The following is a 20,919-nucleotide window of genomic DNA, read 5'->3' on the forward strand; positions in this document are numbered from 1 at the left end:
TGAGGCAATCGGCGAGGAACTTCAAAGAACACAGCAAGGAGATCAGCTGTAGGGCGGAAGATGGCAGCTGCCTTTTGGATCCGCCTCCGCACTTGCCTTTAATGCATTGGGAATCCCGAGTAGAGGGGAGCGGAGGAATTGGACTGAGTGACCAGAGACCACTGAACTGGAATTGTGAGTCCTGCAATTTTAATCTGTATGAGGAAGACGAAGAGAGTGATTAGCAGCTAAGCCGATGGAAGCTGGAGCGGGCAAAGCTAGGAGAGCGAAAGCAGACCAAGCAGAAGCGAGGCCGGTGAAAATCAAGTGGAACAACATTGGAAGCTGTGGGTGGAGATCGATCAGGCAAGCCTAGGAACTGGCCGGTGAGAGCAGGCAGACCTGGGGCACTGGCGAGAAAGAGCAGCCAGCGCCGGAAGATCTGCTGGCTGACGAGCCCCAAACCGGCCGACAGAAGGAGAGTTATTGAGGAGCTGATGGTCGGACATGTTATGAACACGTGCGGCACCAGGAGGCCAGATGGCGCCCAGCATGTGTGGCCAGCATCGGAGAGAGCCCTTGGGAAATCAAGATCCAGCCAGTGACAACGACCGACCTCCCCCCTTCCCCATGGCATCAGTGAACAGAAAGGTGGACAAATCTGGCACCAGGAGACGGGGGTGGCAGAGGTGGGGGGGAGAATAGACTACTGAGAGTGGAGGCTGAGGTGACACCCCTCCCCCCCATGGACTGTCACCAGCCTGTTCCCCCATTCCTCTCTGTAAAGACCTCTTATTTGCGAAGAACCTGTGATCTAACTTCCTCTAAGACGGTGCTGCTAACTGACTCAACCTGTCTCTTTTATTGCACTTTATTGCTACATTTACTAATTGAATTTATTGCTATATTAATTAATTGATTTTAGCGGGATTGGATTTTAATATAATTATTCTGTCTATATTCTTGTATAATTTTAGCTTTATAATTTTAGTTTTATTGGGGGGAGGGTTAATTATGCACATGGATGTTTTTTGGAATGAGAGGGATTGCATGTATGGAATGGATGATTATAGAATGAATGGATATGGAATGAATGATTGGTATGGGTGGGGTGGGTGAGATTATGGTATGGATGAGATGAATGGGAAAGGTATGAATGACATACTTGGCCCACCTTGTGTTGGAGAGGCAGGAGGGAAGGGGGCACCTATCTCTGGGGAAGCAGAGGGTCAGAATATTCCAGTGCTGCTGGGGAAAGGCAGATATGGCGGGAGCCATGGAGCTAGCCATTCCAGGGGAAGGAGAGAACGCTGCTCAATAGCGATCCCTCGTTCTGGCTCCATGAGCTCAACCCAGGGTACTTGTGATGAGTGTAATCCTGGCCCTGGACTCAGGCTGCTGCTACTTAATGCCAGGTCGGTGGTTAATAAAGATGTCCTCATCCGGGATTTGATCCTGGAGGAGGAGGCCAACCTGGCATGTGTAACTGAAACCTGGCTGGGCCCAAAGGGAGGAGTTCCTCTCTCTGAAATTTGCCCAGCCAGGTTTCAGATATGGCATCAGGTATGACCCCAGGGAAGGTGGGGGAGGAGTGGCTATTATAGCCAGGGAGAGCCTTTGCCTACGCAGACTTGTTGCTCCAGAGATTGCGGGTTGTGAGTCCCTCCTGCTGAAGTTTGACTTACGGGTTCAGGTGGACTTGTTGCTCACGTACCTGCCTCCCAGCTGCGTGTCAACAGCCCTGCCTGTGCTGCTCGAGGAGGTAGCCGGGCTGGTGGTGGGGTTCCCCAGACTTATTGTCTTGGGGGACTTTAACCTATCATCGCTCGGCGAAACCTCTGGGCTAGCGCAGGAGTTCATGGCCACCATGACAGCCATGGACCTGACTCAAGTAGTACAGGGTCCGACTCACAAGGGGGGACACGCACCTGACATGGTTTTCCTCTCTGAGCAATTGAGTAATGGTCTGAGATTAAGGGGCTTAGAAGTATTGCCTTTGTCATGGTCAAGACCATTTTCTACTGTGGCTTGGCTTCCTAGTTCCAATCCTCCCCCGCAGGGAGGCGGAACCAACTAGGTGGTTCCGCCCCAGATGCCTGATGGACCCAGAGGGCTTTCAAACGGCTCTTAGGGTCATACTAGATGCACTCGACCACAGTTCGGCAGAGTCTCTTGCCGTGGCCTGGAATAAGGCTGCGATGGAGGCTCTTGACCAGATTGCGCTGTTGCGACCTCTCTGTGGCACTAGACCCCGGAGAGCTCCTTGGTTTACTGAGGAGCTCCTGGAGTTGAAACGCCAGAAGAGATGTCTAGAGAAGCGATGGAGGAATAGTAAGTCCGAATCTGACTGAACACTTGTAAGAGCTCACATTAAGACTTACAAAATGGCGCTCAAGGCGGCAAGATGCGCGTACCATGCTGCCTTGATTGCATCAGTGGAATCTTGCCCGGCCGCTCTGTTTAGGGTGACCCGCTCCCTTCTTAACCAGGGGGGAGTTGGGGAGCCCTTGCAGAGCAGTACTGAGGATTTTAACACATTTTTAGCTGATAAAGTCGCTCGGATCTGGGCGGACCTCGACTTCGATTGGCTGACAACGAGTCAGTCGAGGTGACTGGGGGCCGTCCTTGTCCATCTGTCTGGAAGGAGTTTGATATGGTGACACCTGATGAAGTGGACAAGGCCATTGGAGCTGTGAGTTCCGTCATCTGCTTACTGGATCTGTGTCCCTCCTGGCTGGTCTCGGCTAGCAGGGAGGTGACACGGAGCTGGGTCCAGGAGATTGTCAATGCTTCCTTGGGGAGGGGGTCCTTTCCGGCCTCCAGCCATGCTCAATAACTATCGTCCAGTCTCCAACCTTCCCTTTATGGGGAAGGTTATTGAGAAGTTGATGGCGCTCCAGCTCTCCTTGGAAGAAGCCAATTATCTAGGCCTCAACGGTCGGGTTTCAGGCCTGGCTGCAGCATGGAAACTGCTTTGGTCGCGTTGATGGATGATCTCTGGCGGGCCTGGGACAGGGGTTTATCTTGATCTCTCAGCGGCTTTCGATACCATCGACCATGGTATCCTTCTGCGCCGGCTAGAGGGCTTGGGAATTGGAGGCACTGTCCTTCAGTGGTTCTCCTCCTACCTCTCCGGTCGGTCGTAGTCGGTGTTAGTTGGGGGGTCAGAGGTCGACCTCTAGGTCTCTCCCTTGTGGGATACCTCAGGGATTGGTCCTCTCCCCCTACTATTTAATATCTACATGAAACCGCTGGGTGAGATCATCCAAGGGCATGGGGTGAGGTATCATCAGTACGCTGATAATACCCAGTTGTACATCTCTACCCCATGTCCAGTCAACGAAGCAGTGGAAATGATGTGCCGGTGCCTGGAGGCTGTTAGGGTCTGGATGGGTGTCAACAGACTCAAACTCAACCCTGATAAGACGGAGTGGCTGTGGATTTTGCCTCCCAAGGACAATTCCATCTGTCCGTCCATTACTCTGGGAGGGGGAGGGAGAATGCAGCTGCAAGAGCAATCATGGAATTCCCTAGATATGCCCATGTCACACTAACACTCCGCAGTCTGCATTGGTTGCCGATCAGTTTCCGGTCACAATTCAAAGTGTCGGTTATGACCTATAAAGCCCTTCATGGCATCGGACCAGAATATCTCTGGGACCGCCTTTTGCCGCATGAATCCCAGCGACCGGTTAGGTCCCACAGAATGGGCCTTCTCCGGGTCCCGTCTGGCGGGGCCCAGGGGAAGAGCTTTCTCTATGGCGGCCCCGACCCTCTGGAACCAACTCCCTCCGGAAATCAGAACTGCCCCCACCCTCCTTGCCTTTCGCAAACTCTTAAAAACCCATCTCTGCCGTCAGGCATGGTGAAATTGATTCCCCCGGGCCGTTTCATTTTATGTATAAAAAGGGTTTTAAACTGTCCTTTTTTAACCATTAGATTTGTACTATGTATTGTTGTTGTAAGCCGCTCCAAGTTTCCGGAGAGGGGCAAGCATACAAATCTAATAAATAATAATAATAATGATTATGTGATCAAAATTCAGATACTTGGCAACTGACTCATATTTATGACAACTGCAGCATCCCAGAATCATGTGATCACCTTTTGCCACCTAACAAGCAAAATCAGTAGGGAAGCTAGCTTCATTTAAAAAACTTGTTACTATCATAACAACTATTCACTTCACAAATATTGCAAGAAAGCTTGTAAAATGTGGCAAAATTCACCTGCTTTAGCAGCAAATTTTTTTGGCTCAATTGAGATCATACATCAAGGACTACCTGCATTAAATAATATTTTTGCACTTTGCTGCATGTATTTATAAATTATTTATGATTGATCAAATCAACAGCAACATGTATAGAGTTATTCCTTAGTGTAAGATTGGAGAAGATTTTTTTAAAACAGTGACTGTAAGTGCATCCTAAATTAGAGATTTAGAAGTCAGAGTTCTTTAAACTAGATTTTAAGAAAAATAAAAGTAGAATTAACTGTTGGTGATTATATTTGGAACAGATTAATAAAGATAACTTCATAGATAGCATATGTTTTGGAATTATTGTAGTGTTTTGGGTTGTACTTTCAGAGTTCATTTAAGAAATAAATTGAGCTTTTTTGATGTTTGATGTTTGATTTTTTAATAAAATAAAACTTATTGTATTTGATAATGTTGTGAATTTACACAACTTTTCTAATAACACAATCTACTTCATTTACAGGAAGTATCCATCAAAGCTTGCTTGCTTCAACAGACAAAAAAATTAATGGGCAAAATTACAGTTTTTAGGTAGGTAGATATTTTCCTAGTGTGTGTTAGGTGATTCTTATAGGAAGATTTTTAAGTGGTTGAAAAAATGTTTCTTTGCTAAACATTTGAAGAAGTTTAGGAACAATAAGAAAAAAAATCATTGTATATTTATTTGTTTGTTAAATATATATGTATGGTTGAAAAAATGAGGTCCAAATAGGACTGTAGCTCCTGAAATAGATTTAATGTTAAGGATATGGTAGTAAAAATTAACTCTTTAAACTGAATTTGCAATATTTTATATGCTGCTGTTTGCATTCTCAGGGAAATCGTATATGGCAATTGATTGTAATACAGTGGTACCTCAAGATACGAACCCCTCGTCTTACGAACAACTCGTCATACGAACCCGGGGTTCAGAAAAATTTTGCCTCTTCTTATGAACTTTTTTCGAGTTACGAACCAGCGTTCAGAGACAGCTGGGAAGCCGCGCGGCTGTTTTAAAAGGTGACAGCCGGGCGGCGGGGCTTCCCAGCAGCCTCCCGAACGCCGGTTCGTAACTCGAAAAAAGTTCGTAAGAAGAGACAAAATTTTTCTGAACCCCGGGTTCGGTTCGGGAGGTTGCTGGGAAGCCCCCCAGCCCGGCTGTGACCTTTTAAAACAGCCGCGCGGCTTCCCAGCTCTCTCCGAACGCGGAAGTTCGGCTTTGGCGTTCAGCTTCGGGAGACAGCTAGGAAGCCGCGCGGCTGTTTTAAAAAGTCACAGCCGCGCTGGGGGGCTTCCCACCCACCCCGAACCCGGAAGTTCGGCAAAAGTTTGGGGTTCGGGGGGGGGGTGCTGGGAAGCCCCCCAGTGCGGCTGTGACCTTTTAAAACAGCCGCGCGGCTTCCCAGCTGTCTCCCAAAGCCGAACGCCAAAGCCGAACTTCCGCGTTCGGCGTTTGGAGACAGCTGGGAAGCCGCGCGGCTGTTTTAAAAGGTCACAGCCGGGCTGGGGGGCTTCCCAGCACCCCCCAACCCCGAGCCCGGAAGTTTGGCAAAAGTTCGGGGTTTGGGGGGGTGCTGGGAAGCCCCCCAGCCCGGCTGTGACATTTTAAAACAGCCGCGCGGCTTCCCAGCCATCTCCCGAAGCCAAACGCCAAACGCCAAACTTCCGCGTTTGGCGTTTGGAGGCTGCTGGAAAGCCGTGCGGCTGTTTTAAAAGGTCACAGCTGGGCTGGGGGGGGTTGCTGGGAAGCCGCGCGGCTGTTTTAAAAGGTCACAGCCTGGCGGCAGCGGTTTTTTTTGCGGGGGTTTTTTTGGTTGCACGGATTAATTGACTTTACATTGTTTCCTATGGGAAACAATGTTTCGTCTTACGAACCTTTTGTGTTACGAACCTCCCCCTGGAACCAATTAGGTTCGTATCTAGAGGTTCCACTGTATTTATAATTTTTAACTTTTTGCACAGTATATTGAAAGAGTTAACCTTTCCCAAATACCCATTTTTCAAGATAATGAATATTTATTCTATTTATTTTAATCTTAACATTTAATTGTCTAGTCCAGGGGTAGGCAAAGCTGGCTCTTCTATGACTTGTGGACTTCAACTCCCAGAATTCTTGAGCCAGTCATACTAGCTCAGGAATTCTGTGAGTCCCCATGTCATAGAAGAGCCAATTTTGCCTACCCCTGGTCTAGTCATATTCATTAAAATTGATGGACTGATGATTCCTTTACTGCAGTGGAGTTGATAATGGTGAAATCAGTATCAATTTTTTTCAAAAGTCCCCTGCTGTATATATTTTGCTCAGCAGAACAGCAACTTCATATTGTACATCATAGTTAGAGAAAAGTGACTGAGAATGAAAATTAACATTCTGTCTTGCAATTCTGGTTTTTCTTCTCTAACTGGAAATATAGAAATGGATATTTTCCCCAGGTTAATCATAATTATTTAATCTGGATGCTTATCTATAACTTTAGACAGCATCATGATGTATAAACAGTTTTTCCTCCAAAGCAGTCCAGACTTGACAGCATTTTCCAGCAATGTCCTGGCTGCTTGCAATAGTTGTATCACATGCTTTATGTACCTTGCTTCACGCAAAATAAGACATCTTCTGATAATAAGCTCAATCATGCTTTTGAGTGCTGCATGGCAATAAGGCCAAGGGCTTATTTCAGGGTCTTATTTTCAGGGAAACACAGTAGTACCTTGAAGGATGCATGTGGCGGCCCTGGCCCTCTGGAACCAACTCCACCCGGAGATTAGAACTGCCCCCACCCTCCCTGTCTTTCGTAAACTACTCAAGACTCATTTATGCCGCCAGGCATGGTGGAGTTAAGATATTCCTTCCCCCTAGGCCATTACAAGTTATGCATGGTATGTTTGTTTGTGTGTATGTTTGGTTTTATTATAAGGGTTTTAGTTGTTTTATTAATTGGATTTCTACATGCTGTTTTTATCATTGTTGTTAGCCGCCCCGAGTCTGCGGGGAGGGGTGGCATACAAATCCAATAAATAAATAAATAAACAATAAATTGACTTTGATTGGTAAGTCCCAATACTTGAGAAGCTACTTCCACAGTGGTTACTTCTTTTTACTGCCTAATTATTGCCTGAATGATTTAGCTAATCTGGAGAAATATGGATCTGGTCCATATTTGGTCTCTTTATTGGATATGCCATTTTATAATTTTCTTGTTAGGAGGTCTTATGGTCTGCTTGCTATTTGATAAATCTTTGTAATTGTATACAGTAATACCTTGTCTTACGAACGTAATTGGTTCTGGGACAAGGTTCGTAAGGTGAAAAGTTCGTAAGATGAAACAGTGTTTCCCGTAGGAATCAATGTAAAAGTGAATAATGCGTGCAAGCCCAAAACTCAGAAACCTGGAAGCTGGGACCTCACTGCCGAAGGAGGCTTGCATCTCCCAGTCCTTCCCGACCCTCCTGCACATCGCTCTCGGCTAGAAGGATCCCCCATAGTAGGCCGGCAGAACTGTCTCCCGAGCCCTCTTGCCTGGCGGGAGGTGAAGCGCTGGGGTGGGGGGTGTCAGGCCGGCCCTCCTGCCTCTCACCCAGCCAAAAACCCAAAGTGTTGCCGCCGCAGCCGCCTTAAGCCTCCTGGTGCTCCTCGTCTGTGGCCAGCAGAACTGCCTCCCGAGCGCTCTTGCCCGGTGGGCGTGGAAAAGAATGGAAAATCCCATCGGGGCAGTCACAAGGTAGGGGAATCCCTCTGTCAGTAAGAGCGCACGCACAGTAAGAGAACCCACGAACCCGGGCTCAGGTTTGTAAGATGGAAAGGGTTTTTAAGACAAGGCAAAGAAATCTTAAACCCTGGGTTCGTATCTCAAAAAGTTCGTCTGACGAGGGGTTCGTAATACAAGGTATCACTGTATTTGAGGGTTTAGCTGGTAATTTACCAACACTTGAAGATTCTTCTATCCATAGCCACCTGGATATTTAATGCAGCAGCATCATAGGCCTGAAAGCTGGGGAAGGGAATTATGATAATCCATGTTGGCTCTTTCAACCAGTCTAGGTCTCTAATCTGAACAAATATCAATTTGGAATATATGTAATTTGGTTATATGCATTTACTACTTTATTTGGCAGCACTAAGAGCAATGTCTGGCAATTAAAGATATTTCCACTATAGCAAGTGAAAACCATTAAATAGTACTGTGTTACTATTTTTGCGTGGTTGTGACAGTCTTTCTCAACCAGCATATTTCAGTCTAGATTAGTTCTCCAGTGTGCTGAGCAGAGTCCAAAGAATGGGTTAATTTTGTCTTTTTGCCTATAGTCCTTTTAAACTTTGCAGCCATGCCCCTCTTCACTGTCCCCCAGTTTAGCCTTAGTCCAAGTGAGATGCATTTAAGAAGCGCTCTTCAGAGCAAAATGGCAGAGTTAAATTCTTTGGATTCTCAGTGGTTTTCAGCAGTGATGAGGTCTTCGGGCGACCAATACTGCCACCGCAACCAGCTGTTTGGCACAAGAGCGACACATATTTAGCAGCAAAACAGCTGCCTTCCGGTGAAAAACATAGTCTTCAGGTGAGCGTTACAGCTGCTTAAATAATTAGCTGGTTGGTGGGAGAATGGAACAGCTCCTGTCAGCTGTTTTTGGTGAATAGAGAGGCTTTTGAGTGAGTGGTACTGCCACCGTGATCAGCTGTTTTTCAGAAAATGAATTGCCCCAATGGCACAGCTGGCTAACCCGATTGATCGGCACAGCCGCTGCAACAGTCTGGCTGGCTTCCCGTTTGATTGGCACAGCCAGCGCAATGACTACACTTCAACTGGCATAGCTGTAGAGCAATGTGGCTGGTGCCTTTGTTCTACCAAGTGCCCTTGCCATCTTCCAGCTCATTCAAGCAGAGCCAACATTTGGCACACCTTTCAGTGGAGACAGTCTGACGGCTCCCTAACAGGGGACTGGAAGGCCTCCAATACAGTAGGAGAAACAAAGGATGGAGGATACTGCTGCCTCAGAGAACCATGAGGCGGTTCATGTGAGTGGGGAAGAGAGCCCCCCTCCTATAAAGCCCCATATTAAGCAGAAAGATTTCTCAGCATCAAGATAGGGCAGTAGAAGAGTGGCTGCCTGAATAAGGGCAAAAGCCTTGCATCTCATAAAAGCCTCTAAGGCTGAGGAAAGAGATGCCTGGAGACACCAAAAAAACTGGAAAAAGAGAACTCCAAGGCTGAGAGCCAAGCTGAGTGACAAAGACAAACAGATCTTCTTGGGGGAGATTCTATCACTTTCCATTCATTGTGTTCGGAAACTTCAGATCGTGCAGAATGCAGCTGCGAGAGCAATCATGGGCTTTCCCAAATATGCCCATGTAACACCAACACTCCGCAGTCTGCATTGGTTGCCGATCAGTTTCCGGTCACAATTCAAAGTGTTGGTTATGACCTATAAAGCCCTTCATGGCACCGGACCAGATTATCTCAGGGACCGCCTTCTGTTGCACGAATCCCAGCGACCAGTTAGGTCCCACAGAGTGTGCCTTCTCCGGGTCCCGTCAAGTAAACAATGTCGTTTGGCAGGGCCCAGGGGAAGAGCCTTCTCTGTGGCGGCCCCGGCCCTCTGGAACCAACTCCCCCCAGAGATTAGAATTGCCCCACCCTCCTCGCCTTTTGTAAGCTCCCTAAAACCCACCTCTGCCATCAGGCATGGGGGGACTGAGATATTCTTTCCCCCTAGGCATTTACAATTTATGCATAGTATGTTTGTATGTATGTTTGGTTTTACAATAAGGTTTTTTTAGTTGTTTTAGTATTGGATTGTTACATGTTGTTTTTAGCCGCCCTGGGTCTACGGAGAGGGGCGGCATACAAATCAAATCAAATCAAATCAAATCAAATCAAATAAATAAATAAATAAATAAATAAATAAATAAATAAATAAATAAATAAATAAATAGTCTGATCCAATCAGAAAACAAGAGACTAAGCTCCCATACTTGGTCGCCAGAGGGCACTAGAGAACAATCTCCACAGCTACCTTTTATAAGAAGGAGGATCCCTTTGCGCCATAGTCAAATAGACTGCCAGCAGAGAGTCATTGGGAACCCATTTTAAAGCCGAGGCAATCTGCCCCAGAGGCAACATTTACACCCACAGTGGCAGGGCTCCGGCCAAGGGAGAAGCAAGGACTGAAGATTTCTGAGCAAATGAAACTCCTTAGCTCCATTAGGTAGGGGATCGCTACAGCATTGCAGCAAGGAAACCAAGCTGATTCCATGGCATCAGATTCCTCCCTAAAGCATAGTCAACACCTGACATCTCAAGTTCGTGCAGACATGGCGAACCTTAGGGAACCTCACTCTCCCACTTCATCTCTATAGAGGATGAAGATTGGCTTTCAGGAGAGGTTTGCCTTTCAGGAGAGGAAGAGGAGAGAGAGCTAATACTCTCAGAGAATGAATGGTTAGTTCCTGACCGCCCAGCTTTTACAGGGTTTTTTCGCCCAGCCATCTTTAAATCCCTCCTGTTTAAAACCAAGATCACAACCCACATGAACGAAGCCGCGTACATCAGAGCCAGCATTGGGTTTAACAAACCCAAATGACCTCTTCTTTACAGAGCCAACAGTAGAGAGATCCCTTCACCTGAGTTGTTCAGTGATGTGGTCCAGAGGCAATGGGTTTATCCAGAAGCCTACACCAACCCAAGTGGGAATGATAATGTAGCTCCACAATTCACCAAAGAGCTACAGTTACTAACGATAGATAGACCTGTGGCAGTCTTAATGTCCTATATTCTCTTGTCTCAAGACGTGCAAGATGCTCTGAAAAAAAAGGATAGAAGGGCTGAACTGACCCTTTGCAGGGCCCATTAGGCGGCAACCTGGACAATAAAGGTAGCAACTACCTTTCCCTTCTTCAATAGAGTATCTTGCTCTGGCTTAGCCAGATGCAAATGAGAGCTTTACCTAATAACCAATGCTTTCTAATAGGACACTAACAAGTTGATAGCAGTGATGGAATTTTCACCTGATGCCACCCTAGACACAGCCAAATTCATTTCCAGGGCTATTGCATCATTGGCAATGGCCTGCCATCTGCTGTGGCTTCGTCACTGGCAGGCAGGCACAAAATATAAATGGAGATGTGGTGGGTGATTTGAAATGTGGGTGATTCGACTGTTAGAGGTGTTGATTTGGGACAGAGTAAGGATGTGGTGAAGGTGATGAGGTGTCTCCCAGGGGCCACTGCTAGCAGGGACAGGAGGCAGATTACAAACATTGTCAAGGCTGTGAGTAAAGGTAATAACGTTGATGTGGTGGTGCATCTTGGCACAAATGATTTGTCCCAGAGAAATGTCAATGTAGTAAAAAGAGATTTTCAATGTCTAAATGTGGAGCTGGGTAAAATAACTGATTCAGTGACTTTCTCAGAGGTGTTACCGGTTTGTGGCCAAGAGGATAAAACAACGTGTATCAGAGAGTTTAATGTGTGGTTAAGGCAGTGGTGTAAAGCTGAAGGTTTTAGAAGAACTTGAACGATTAAAGATAAATAAGGCAATGGGTCCAGATGGCATCCACCCCAGAGTTCTTAAAGAACTCAGATCTGTCATTGCTACCCCCCTGACTGATTTGTTTAACCAATCGTTAACAGGAGAAGTTCCTGAGGATTGGAGAATGGCCAGTGTTGTGCCTATCCACAAGAAGGGCAGTAGAGAAGAAGCTGGTAACTACAGGCCAGTTAGCTTGACATCAGTTGTAGTTAAAATAATGGAGACTCTAGTCAAAAAGAGGATAAATCAGCACCTAAAAAACAATAACTTATTGGACCCAAATCAGCATGGCTTTACTGAAGGCAAATCATGTCAGACTAATCTCATTGATTTCTTTGACTATATCACAAAGGTGTTGGATGAAGGTGGTGCCGTGGTTATTGCCTACCTGGACTTCAGCAAAGCCTTTGATACGGTTCCACATAAAGAGCTGATAGATAAATTAGTGAAGATTGGACTTAATCCCTGGATAGTTCAATGGATTTGCAGCTGGCTGAAGCGTAGACATCAGAGAGTTATTGTTAACGGCGAGTATTCTGAGCAGAGTCAGGTTACAAGCGGTGTGCCACAAGGATCTGTTCTGGGTCCTATTCTTTTTAATATGTTTGTGAGTGACATAGGGGAAGGTTTGGTAGGGAAGGTTTGCCTATTTGCCGATGACTCTAAAGTGTGCAATAGGGTTGATATTCCTGGAGGCATCTGTAATATGGTAAATGATTTAGCTTTACTAGATAAATGGTCAAAGCAATGGAAACTGCAGTTTAATATTTCCAAATGTAAAATAATGCACTTGGGGAAAAGGAATCTTCAATCTGAGTATTGTATTGGCAGTTCTGTGTTAGCAAATACTTCAGAAGAAAAGGATTTAGGGGTAGTGATTTCTGACAGTCTCAAAATGGGTGAACAGTGCAGTCAGGCGGTAGGGAAAGCAAGTAGGATGCTTCGCTGCATAGCTAGAGGTATAACAAGCAGGAAGAGGGAGATTATGATCCCGCTATATAGAATGCTGGTGAGACCACATTTGGAATACAGTGATCCCTCGAGTATCGCGAGGGTTACGTTCCAAGACCCCTCGCGATACTCGATTTTTCACGATATAGTGGTGCGGAAGTAAAAACACCATCTGCGCATGCGCGCCCTTTTTCCATGGCCGCGCATGCGCAGATGGTGGAGTTTGCGTGGGCGGCGGGGAAGACCCAGGGAAGGTTTCTTTGGTCGCCCAGCAGCTGATCTGCTCGGCAGCGCCGCAGCAGCGAGGAGCCGAAGATCGGGGTTTCCCCGCCGCCCACGCAAAGGGGAAACCCCGATCTTCGGCTCCTCGCTGCTGCGGCGCTGCCGAGCAGATCAGCTGCTGGGCGGCCGAAGAAACCTTCCCTGGGTCTTTCCCACCGCCCACGCAAAGGGGAAACCCCGATCTTCGGCTCCTCGCTGCTGCCCGCCCGCCGCTCCCCTGCCACCCGCCGCTCGAGAGCAAGAGGGGGAGAGATAGAGAAAGAGAGAGAAGGAAAGAAAGAGATGAGAGAGGGAGGAAGAGAGTGTGAGAGAGGAAGAAGCAAGATAGAGAAAGAGAGAGAGAAAGAAAGATGAGAAAGGAAGAGAGTGACGTCATCGGGTGGGAAAAATCGCGATATAGCGTTTCGCGAAGATCGAGATCGTGAAAATCGAGGGATCACTGTACTATGTTCAGTTCTGGAGACCTCACCTACAAAAAGATATTGACAAAATTGAACGGGTCCAAAGACGGGCTACAAGAATGGTGGAAGGTCTTAAGCATAAAACGTATCAGGAAAGACTTAATGAACTCAATCTGTATAGTCTGGAGGACAGAAGGAAAAGGGGGGACATGATCGAAACATTTAAATATATTAAAGGGTTAAATAAGGTACAGGAGGGAAGTGTTTTTAATAGGAAAGTGAACACAAGAACAAGGGGACACAATCTGAAGTTAGTTGGGGGAAAGATCAAAAGCAACATGAGAAAATATTATTTTACTGAAAGAGTAGTAGATCCTTGGAACAAACTTCCAGCAGACGTGGTAGATAAATCCACAGTAACTGAATTTAAACATGCCTGGGATAAACATATATCCATCCTAAGATAAAATACAGAAAATAGTATAAGGGCAGACTAGATGGACCATGAGGTCTTTTTCTGCCGTCAGACTTCTATGTTTCTATGAGATTAGCCTCTGCAACCTTCGGAGCCCATATTGGTGGAAACCAAAGACAGGAGACAGATCCTGCCTTCCCTATACAAGCAAGTGGAACGATGCTCCTCGCCTTATTTTCACAGGCCTTCCTCCAACCAACAGACCCAGGATTGGGCTACTCCCAGAGTACATACCTGATAGAACTGATCGCCAAACGGATAGAACTGGATTTCAGAATAGAAACAGATAACAATTCCAGAACAAGAGACAATTTCATAGCTCTGGAGGTTGACCCTTTTGTCCCTACAAGTGACCACAGGTCCAACCCTCCCATTGGTGGCTGCCTAGAGCTATTCACAATTTAGTGGGAAGCAACCATGATAGACACCTGGGTCCTAATCACAGTAAGACTAGGCCTCATGCTTGAATTTCTCTCCATACCTTGTGATTCTTCATATGTTGTCCCATACAAAGTAACAACACAAAAAGAGGTCTCATGGAGGCCACTATTTAACACCTATTGTACATTCAGGCTATCCCGCCGGTTCCAGCAGACCAATGGCCAGGGATTCTATTCCATTCTATTTGTAGTCACAAAGTACTTGGGAGGGTGGAGAGCGATTCTGGATCTAAAAAGGTTAAATGACCATCTGATCTACAAGAGGTTCAAGATGCAGTCTCTCCAGACCATCCTGCAGAGCATCCGGGAGGGCAACTTAACATCCATAGATCTGACGGAGGCATACTTCCACATACTTATCCTACCCTCCCTCTGTCAGTTCCTCTGGCCGTACTATGTGGGATGGAACCAACTCTGCCCAGAGATTCGTACCTTCCCCACTCTCCTCACCTTTTGAAAAGCACTTAAAACACTTATGTCAGCAGGCCTGGGGTGTTGAGCGATGGTTTTTCGCTCTGGCCATTAGTATGTATGAGTGACAATTGTGTGATATTTTATTGGATTAATTTTTTTACTTGTTCTTACTATGTATTGGAGTAGTTTAATTGTTATTATGTTTTTACTATTGTAAGCCGCCCTGAGTCCGCAAGGAGAAGGGCAGCTTATAAATTCAATAAATAATAATAAAATATTTATTATCGGTACAGAGCCCTACCATTCAACCTGTCTTCACCATCCAGGGTTTTCACCAAAATACTGGCAGCTCAGCTCAGCGTGATCCCAATCCGTGTCCAGTGTTACCTGGGTGTTCTGGTTTCTGGTAGAACTTTAGCTATTACAAATAACTCTTACTAAATCCAGTATTTCATAAAGAAAGAAACTCCATCTTTATTTGTCTTCCCTTCCATATACAAAATACAGTTCATACTAACACATTCCTCTTCCTCCCGTTATCTTTCTTAATTGCATTCCTCATACATTCCTCCCAGCCTTCTCCGTTTAACAAGATTTACGTACTCACAGCATGATTCAAAAACAGCACAAATGACTAAAATAACACAGAATACATTTGCTTGCTTGGGAGTTGAATGAAATACCTTTCATTTTAGCCCTACAACATTGAAACTCCACCCTTCTTCTCCACTGACCCCCTGACGTACAAAATACATCACTCCAGTATTTAACCCATTCCTCCCCTTAATATCTTCTTCCAAACACCTGTTCCTTACGTTTTTGGACCCTTCTGAATTTAGGATTGACCCAGCGAACGTCTGATTCTTCCTCACTAGATTCTGGACTCATAGCCACATCTTGTGGCTGGCCTCCCACCTGTTCTACTACCTGTAACCCCGGGCCCACCACTAATTCATAAACTCTATCTGTATCAGAGTCCTAAATTTCTTCATCATCCTCCAACTGACCAGGAGTATGTACAACACTGGGCAACATCTTAATCTAGTCCTTCTCTCACCTTTGGGCAGCAGAAGACCTGCAAGTCACAATCCAGGTCTTTCAGGATCATGGATTTTCCATCAATTATGAGAAGAATCACCTTATTTCTTCCACCCATTTATCACACGTGGGGACGATCATAGACACTTCATTATGCAAGGTTTACCTATTACAGGAGCCTCAGGACAGCATAAAAGCATTGGCAAACCAGATCCAAATGATCTGGTTAGTTCTACTGGTCCTCCTCTCGCAGCTCCTGGTGAAGATGGTATCTTGCATTGCAATGGTTCCCTGGGTATGTCTACACACCAGGACCTTGCAGTGGTTCCTCCTACCCTACCAAAGGTCCAGCAGAAGCACCTACCAAAGTTCAAGTCCCATACAATGTACTCCAGTCTTTTCAGTGGTGGACATCCCGGGCCATGACAAAGGGATGTGACTTTAAGGAGTCCAGCTGCCAGACTATAACTACAGATGTCAGCCTTTTCGGCTGGGGCAATCACAGATGGCACAGGGACACTGGTCACAGGACGATCTGATGAACAACATCAACTGGCTGTAGCTCAGGGTAGTCCATCTGGCCCTCATATCATTCCAGGACAAGATCTCTGGCCATCATGTTCTCCAATGCACTTGCAAGGAGAGTCCAGGATGGGTTATTCTCAGCCTGATTGGCTGGGACTGAGTTTAATTTAAATATTTAATATTAGTCAGGCACCGCCCCCTTAGCCCTCCAATCTAAAAAACTCAGTCGCAGTAATGGGACTTTGAGTTTGATGCTCCTGTTAAACTTGGTTTAATAGGGTATAATTCTGGTTTTAATAAATGTTATGTACAATTATTTACTGTGTTTTAATACTTTTCTTCTTTTTCCTTTCTTTCAGGCAGCAAGGGGCGGCTTCTTGTTGGCAGCGTGGGTTAATTCCCTCAGTGGGATTAACCCCCTATGCTGCAGCTCCTCTCCTGACTGGCCCTCAAGCCTGGAGGCTCGTTGAGGGTTCTGAGAGGAGCGCCCGGGTTGCCTGCCTCCGCGGCAGCGCCCGGTGGACAGGCGGTCGGCTGACGCCATGGGGGGCCTGCTCCCCATGACGGATATGCCGCTCGAAGACGGAGGAAGCCTGGAGGAAGCCTTGCGCCCCAAAGGAGCCCCCGCCCCGCCCCCCCGGCGCGCCGAACGCCCATCGGGCCAGTCGGAGGATCAAACCTGCGTCCCCGACAACGAGCGTCGCCATCTTGGGGGGGGGGATAAAGGCGGGAACGGAGAAGAGTTCCCGCCTGAATGAAACGGCCCTTTTTGCCTCCCCGTCGAGACCGCGGAGGCGGTTGTCATGACCACGACGGGCCAACCCTCCTGCAGCAGGCACGGGCGGAGGAGGAGTCCCCGCCCACTTCCTGCTTGCTTATTTGTGCCAGGCCGTTCCTTCTATTAAGGCCAAGGTGGCTGTCAATCAGGATTGAGGGTTGTCATGGCAACGTCTAGCTGCCATACCGGGGAGCCAATAGGAGAGCGCAGAGGCCGAACAAGGCTGATAATGAGCTCTTCCTCCGACTCTTTTCTTGCCTGGTGCTACGGAGCCTCAATAGAGTCTCAGAAATCCATCTGTACTTCGTCATTGCTTCAAGTACAACGATAGGGATTTCTTGCTCGCCCTTTGGACTTTTTTTCCTGGATGACCGTGAGTTTATCTCAAATACAGTTATGGCTGAAACACCAGCTCACGCAGGGGAGGAGGCCACCACCATTGCTAGGCCCAGTACCCCTAAGGAAAAAAGCCAGAAAGCCAAATCTTCTCAGGGCACCTCGCTCAGAGAGGCTGAAAAACGGATAAGGGCCCTGGAAAGGCAATTGGAAGCCACACAAAAACAAGCTTCTCTACCTGCTAAAGCATTTGGCCCCAACCCCCGCCAGCCTCCCCCGTGATTCCAACAGGGGTAGCAGGCTCGGCTTCGGAGCGTGACTGGTCCCCTGAGAGGCCTATACTGCCTACTCCTGCAGAGGGATTTCCTTGGGGCAGACAAGCGGCCATGTGGTCTGGCAACCTGGGACCTCAGTCTTACATCCCTTCTCAGCATACCCCAGCACAGTCCTCCACATTTACACCAACAGCTGCGGGGCTGCGCAACGCCCAGGACTCATGGCAAAGCATGCCACAGGCTCTGCAAGATTTGATCACGAATGTGTTTTCCCAAGGCGTTGAGACAGGGGCTCTTCAACAGCAAGCTAGGGTGGGTCACCCCCCACCGAGATCCAGAGACCCCTGGGCTGCTCCAGCCTCACATTCCATGACCGGGTCTATGGAGGAGGAGGACTCTGTTAGGGATGACTACAGTGACCATGAGGATGACCTCTCTGGGGATGAACACCCTCCAGAACAACCTGCCTTCGCAGGTCTCTTTAAGTCATCACTGTTTAGGGTCTTACTCAATAAGGTCAAACTCACTATTGAGCAGGCAGGAGAGGGCAGCCAGCCGGATGACTCCAACTCATCCCAACCTAAGGCGGGCCTCTTCGTACTACCAAAGCAAGAAACAGTGGACATTCCCTCCTCCCATCTGTTCTTGGAGACTGTCCAGAGACCCTGGGAAAATCCGGCAGCAGCACAGGGCCCATCCAACTTGGACCGCAAATTATACACATTTGACCAGCAAATGGAAGACCTGTTAACATTCCCAGCAGTGGACAAACCGGTCACCAGCCTAGTCTCCAATGCCCTGGTCCCCTCGGAGTCTCAGGAGGGTCTCAGAGCTGAGGACAAGAGGGCCGAAAATATCGTGCGTAAGACCCACCAGATGGCGGCCTGGGCCATTCGGGCTTCGTCTGCGGCCTCGTTTTTCAACAGGGCAACTCTCCTTTGGATTAAAGAGCTCCAATCACGGGTGGATCCTGAAGACGGACGCCTTCGGCAGGATCTGAATAAAATTTTAGCCGCCACCGAATTCTCGGCAGATGCGACGGTCAATGCGGCCAAGTTCGCGGCCAGGGCCATGGCTTCGTCGGTGTCCTCTCGCCGGCTCATATGGCTACGCAGCTGGCAGGCGGACGTCAAGTCCAAATGGAGCTTGGCCTCAGCACCGTTTAAGGCCGGAAAACTATTTCGGGAGGTCCTTGACGATGTTTTGGTCGAGGATAAGGACAAAAAGAAAGTCATGCCAAGGTCCAAAAAGCCGGAAAGACGATTCACCCCCTACCAAAGGCGCCAGCCCTTTCGTTCAGAGCCCTCCTCGAGCTCCGCCCAGGCATCGAGGCCTTACTTCCAGGGCTCCTTCAACCAGGGGTCGTTTCGATCGGATAGGTCAGCTGCTCACGACCGCGGCAGATCCTATCAGGGACGCAGACCCTTCAGAGGAGCTGGGAGGGGATTTAGAAAAAACAAATGACTCCCTCATCTCCGTTCCACTGGGGGGCAGGCTCACCCACTTCGCAGAGCAATGGGCCGTGTTATCTTCAGACGCTTGGGCGGCAGCTACTGTGGCCGAAGGTCTGAGGCTAGAGTTCCTTCAACTCCCCCCTCAGCGATTTGTCACATGCCCAGTTCCCTTGGATGCCCAAAAGAAGGGCCTCCTTTACCAAGAGGTCTCTCATCTCCTGGAGATAGGGGCCATAGAGGAGGTGCCTCTGGAAGAACGAGGCAAGGGGTTTTATTCCCTAGTTTTCCTTGTTCCCAAGACCTCCGGAGGGGTCAGACTAATTCTGAACCTGCGTCAATTGAACATCTATGTAAAGTACAGACGTTTCAAGATGTACTCACTGCGAACCATCCTCGCCTCTATCAGACACAAGGACTTTTTAACATCAATAGACCTCAAAGAGGCTTACTTACACATCCCCATCTTTCCACCGCACAGGCGGTTCCTCCGGTTCTCTCTAGGCGGAACCCACTTTCAATACAGATCAATGCCCTTTGGGCTTTCGTCCGCTCCAAGAACTTTTACGAAGCTCTTAGACGTTCTCACAGCTTCCCTGAGACAGCAGTCGGTACGCCTCATGGCGTATCTAGACGACATTGTTATACTGGCAAAGACAAGGGACCAGGCGCTTCGGGATCTACACTTGACAATCACTACTCTCGAACGCCATGGCTTCACAGTGAACTGGGACAAGAGCCACCTGACACCCACGAGGAGGCTGGCTCACTTGGGGACCACCATCGATACCACCCTGGGTATGGTGTTCCTTTCCCCAGAGAGGAGGTTTTCCATCAGGAGGCTCGTAAGAGATCTGGACGGTCAGCGGTTCCCAAGACTCTCATTCCTGTCAAAGGTCTTGGGGACCCTGGTATCCTGCATAGACGTCGTCCCGTGGGCCAGACATCACTTGAGAGCGCTGCAATGGTTCCTGCTGCCCTTCCAAAGGACAAAATCCAGCCACCTGCACAGGAGGATTTTGCTCCTGGGCGGTGTTCGCAATTCTCTTCGCTGGTGGACTTCTCCAGCTTTGGACAAAGGCTCCTCCTACCTACCGAAACACCATCTCACGCTGACGACAGATGCCAGTTTGTTGGGCTGGGGGCCACACCTTGCCTCCCAGTTGACCCAGGGCTTGTGGGACCATAGGGACTTACAACAATTCAACATCAACTTCCTGGAGTTGAAGGTGGTCTCGTTGGCTCTCCAGAGTTTCACCCCCTGGGTTCGAGGGCGTCACATCCTGGTCCTCACGGACAATGTGTCTACCCGGGCACATATCAACAGGCAGGGCGGAACACGATCTCGTCGCCTAATGGAGGAGTCAGAGTCCCTATTACGGTGGGCAGAGGCCAATTTAGCCTCTATTTCAGCAGAACATATCTCGGGGATAGACAATGTATGCGTGGACTGGCTGAGTCGGGAGACTCTGGACCCCGGGGAGTGGCGCCTGGACCCCACGATCTTCCAGGAGCTGGTAAGGAGGTTCGGCCTGCCTATATTGGACCTGTTTGCGACAGTCCACAACACCCAGCTTCCCCGTTTCTTTTCCCGCTTCCCCTCCCCGGGAGCGGAGGCAGTGAACGCGTTACATCAACAGTGGCCGTCGGGCCTTCTTTATGCCTTTCCACCAATCCCACTAATACCGCAGGTGATCCGGAAACTATTGGAAGAACGGGCAGAGGTTCTCCTGCTAGCTCCCTATTGGCCGAGGCGCATCTGGTTTGCCAATCTGGTGGAACTATCGATTTCGGCCCACTGAAGAATTCCGGAC

At 48.1% G+C, this 20,919-nt stretch overlaps 1 protein-coding gene across 14 annotated transcripts in view; it reads left to right on the forward strand.

Moving 5' to 3' along the window:
• Positions 1–20,919, forward strand: part of CNOT2 (CCR4-NOT transcription complex subunit 2) — a 174,067-nt gene that overhangs the window by 69,682 nt on the left and 83,466 nt on the right. For 9 of the 14 annotated variants that reach the window (XM_070755709.1, XM_070755716.1, XM_070755714.1 and 6 more), the window contains exon 2: positions 4,701–4,768. The exons of the other annotated variants lie outside the window; for them this stretch is intronic. The gene's annotated coding sequence lies outside the window, so the exon portion shown is untranslated. The remainder of the gene's footprint in view (positions 1–4,700; positions 4,769–20,919) is intronic. 14 annotated transcript variants of the gene reach the window in all.

The sequence above is a fragment of the Erythrolamprus reginae genome, chromosome 6, assembly GCF_031021105.1.
Source record: "Erythrolamprus reginae isolate rEryReg1 chromosome 6, rEryReg1.hap1, whole genome shotgun sequence".
Classification (NCBI taxonomy): Eukaryota; Metazoa; Chordata; class Lepidosauria; order Squamata; family Dipsadidae; genus Erythrolamprus; species Erythrolamprus reginae.